Source organism: Balaenoptera acutorostrata, chromosome 2, assembly GCF_949987535.1.
Source record: "Balaenoptera acutorostrata chromosome 2, mBalAcu1.1, whole genome shotgun sequence".
Taxonomy (NCBI): Eukaryota; Metazoa; Chordata; class Mammalia; order Artiodactyla; family Balaenopteridae; genus Balaenoptera; species Balaenoptera acutorostrata.
The window spans coordinates 15,882,211-15,886,391 of NC_080065.1; positions in this window are offsets into that span (position 1 = coordinate 15,882,211).

The window sequence follows — 4,181 nt, forward strand, 5'->3', positions numbered from 1 at the left end:
GAGCCCTCTGTGACATTAGTCACCCAACCATGTCTCTCTCTTTCCTCATTTGGCTTCCACGACATCACTCTCTCCCCAGTCACCTCCTTCCTTTCCGCTTGCTCTGTCTGAGATGCTCTTTCTGAGATGCCTTTTCAGGAAGCTCTTCCACTCACAGTGTGTTTCACTCTGCTCAGAACACTGTCCTTGGCCGCTGCTCTTCTCACTTTATTTTCTTCCTGAGATGCCTCACCCATGCCTGGAGCTTCGAGTGGCATGCCCATAATCCCAATAGACTCGTCTATCACAGGCCCGTCTTCCAGCACCACATCTGTATATCCAGATTCTTGATGTTTAACGTATTCCCAAACAGGCTTATGGTATTTATCCCAAGTCTTCTCCTCTTGTTTTTCTTTTCTCCTTGACTGACACCCATTTTTCCTGAGCCAGAAATGTGCGTGCCGTTCTTTTTTTTTTCTCCCTCATTCTTAATTCTGAAGTTCAATTCATCATCAAGGTCTCTCTTAAGTCTGCCCTTGTTTCATTTCCCATCACTAATGCTTTAGTTTACTACTGTTTGCCGATATTACTGAAGCAGGCTCTTAACTGTTGCCTCTGTTTCCAGGCTGGGAGGAATATAGGGGTAGCTCATGGGATCAAAGGAGCAAAGGCAAGGATATTAGCTTTATGGTGTCTCTGGGGGAATTTTTTTTTTTTTAAGTCTTTATTGAATTTGTTACAATACTGCTTTTGCTTTTTTTAATGGTTTTTTTGGGTTTTGGGCTGCGAGGCATGTGGGATCTTAGTTCCCTGACCAGGGATCGAACTTGCACCCCCTGCATTGGAAGGTGAAGTCTTAACCACTGGGCCACCAAGGAAGTCCCTCTGGGAGCTTTTTAAATACTGGAAATATATGGGTCACTCAAATCATGTGACATTTTGCTATGCTGTAAATTCTGGTCTTGCCCCTTGATGTGTCACCATTTTTTACGGGAATCACACATCTGGAGCAAATATAGCCGTGCCATTCATTTGTGGAAACCTAAGATTTTTCTCTAGTGCAATGTAGGCCATTTTCTGCACTGTCATTCTTTTTGTGTGTGTGTGATTGTATTCATTTATTTATTTTTAATGTGTATTTATTTATTTATTTTTTTGGCCACGCTGCATGGCATGTGGGATCTTAGTTCCCCGACCAGAGATCAAACCCGTGCCCCCTGCATTGGAAGCATGGTGTCTTAACCACTGGACTGCCAGGGAAGTCCCTGTCATCTTGATTTGGCTGTTGCTATCTTTTTGCTTTTTCTTCATGAAAGACCACTGCTGAGAGGGAAGAGGCCTGCCTCGATTTGGATTCAGTGCTAGGAAAGAACTTTAAATACAACAATGCAGGTGGTATATATTCTCAGCTCCATTTCACAGATGACACAGAGGCTCTGAGAAGGTAACAGAGTTAGAAAACAGTGGAGCTAGAGACACAAACCGGGTCTACAACCAAGCACATTGTAGAAAATGAGAAACGTCTAGCTCTTTCTGGGTAGAATCTGTACCATATAGATTCATCCTTTTGTTGAAGTGCTGTAAATTTTAATAAACTCAGGCATCCTTTTAAAAAAGCACAAGGGAGAAAAGTACTAAAGCCAAATATAATCTGGTGACCGTTTTCTATATACAATTTTGTTCTTGTGTGTGTGTGTGTGTGTGTGTAGTTCTATGACAATTTAAAACTTTTTATTTGGAAATACTTATAGATCCTCAGGAACTTGCAAAGATTGTACAGAGATTCTGGGCAACTTTCATCCAGTTTCCCCCAGTATCTTACATAACTATACATCTTACATAACAATAATGTGATATCAAAAAGCCAGCAAATTGACATTGGTACAATGTGTGTGTGTATATATATATTTTTGCCATTCTGTCTCATGTGTAGATTCACATTAGCACCACTGCAGTAAAGATACTGAACTAGCCCATCACCAAGGAGATGGCCCTCGTGCTCCCTTTATAATCACCTCACCTTCCCCACACCATTGCTAACCCCTGGCAACCACCAATGTGTTCTCCATCTTTATAAATTTGTCATATTGGGAATGAGCAAGAGTGGAAATCCTGACTGCTGCTTGGCCTTTGTTGATGGAAGGGAGGGTGGAGCCGTGTGTTTTCCATGGTGTTTGGCTGGGGTAGGGTGGTTATTGTTGAAAGCGTTTCAGTCTTGCTAGGTTATCTCTTTCCTGGTCCTTCAGATAGAGGGAGCCGCCTTTTCTTGGGGCTTTTTGGACTGTTCCTGTTGTGGTTTTTGCATTGCTGGCCTCTCCGACCCCCTGTATAGGACTCATGAGGCAAAAGGAAAAGCCAGGGAACTTAGCAGACTGCTGTCCTGGGCTCTCAAGGCCCCTAGTAGGTTGGCCTTTCCTCTCCACCTTCCAGACTCTTCTTGTGGGTGTTTTGTACACAATGTCCAGGGTTTTTAGCTGTACTTAATCTTCATTTCTTTAAATAAGATGTGGTTGTGCTTTCTAAGGAATGTTTCCCAAACACGTACTAATGATCAGTACGTGCTAAAATAGATGACCTCTTCTCCAGGCTTCCGACCTTCCTAAGCATCTATTCCTGAATGTCCTACAGGCACTTAATCTCAACAGGTTGCCCTCAAATTCCTTCTTCTGTTTTCACTATTTCAAATGGTGATACTACCATCAGCTCAGTCACCTGAGGCCAAAATTTAGAAGTCAGTTTAGACCCCTTCTTTACACAGGCAATCATTCGTCATGTCTGACTGATTCTACTTCTTAAATATCTTCTGAACTTAATGGCTGCTGTCCATTCCCTTGTCTTTATACAAGACTTCATCATCTTGCCTGGACTGTTGTTGCTATAAATTTCTAACCTATCTATCTCTTTGCCTCCACTTTGCTCCCTCTGACCCGTTCCCCCACTCTCCTGAAATGCAACTTTCCAAAATGAGCATTTGGTTCTTACTTCCCCTTCAAGTCCTTCTGCGGGTTACCCAAGCTTGTTAGCCAGTGGGTCGGGCTCTTGTGATTGGGTCTCAATCTCCAGTCTCACCCTTAGTCATGCCCTTGTGGGATGTTCCATCACTGTACCACTTGACCCTCCTCTTACCTGCCAAGCTATCTCATGTCTCTGTACTTTCCCCTGGGTCATTGCACACCCTTTTCCTTCTCTTGGGAATGGTTCCCCCACTCTTTCCTCCCTTGTCTATCAATCAGATCCTCAAAATTTAGCAAATGAATCACTTTCTTCGTGAAGCTGTCCTAGATACTTAATTCTATAATTGTACTTAGTACAAGGTATTGCAGTTATTCTAGTTTATACCTCTGCCTCTCCTAGAGACTATAAATACCTCTCTGGGATAGGATCTTATCTGACCACATGGCAGCATAAGAGAGCGCTTAAAAACAAGGACCCTGGAATCCTGAGTTTAAATCCAGACTTCTGTGAATTAGTTCTGTGATCTCAGGTAAGTTTCTTTACATCTTTGATAAGAGATTTGTCATATGTAAAAATTTGTCGAACGTGAAGTAAGGATTATTAGTGAAGATTGGCCAAGATAACCTAAATTGAACAGCATAGTGCCAGGAACAAAATAAGCTCTCAAAGTTGTTAGTTATTATGATTATTTTTACTGTAATTTACTGAACCATCCTCCTCATTGTTGAATACTTGAGTTGCTTCCATTTTTTCCCTCTTTTTGCAAATCAGCCCCAAAGCCTCAAAATCAGCATGAATAGGCACTTTCCAACTGTATGTACCATCCTGGGTGGGTTATATTTCTTTGTCCATGAATTACACTGGGAAAAGTTCTAGCTGTTTCCCAGAGCAAAGACCCCGAGATAAGAACATTCATCTGGGGTTCAGGAACAGTGAGCGGGGAGGTAGTGCACCTGGGGCAGACATGGATCACCTTGATAAAAGCAGTCAAGATGGTTAGTATATAAGTGTAAGTCACCAAACTCCAAAATGTGGGGTATATTTAATATCATTTACATGTGGACTGTATTTTTACTCCTTGTTAATTCTTAATTACACTTTAGCTCATCTATCGAAAATCCAAAATCTTTATTCACTTTTGTTTTTGGCAATGGTTAACTCAGCCTATAATTCTCCCCTTGACTGTGGTCTTCATTATATAACATTTATTGCCTCACTTAAAAACAAACATGGGAAATGATTCCGGA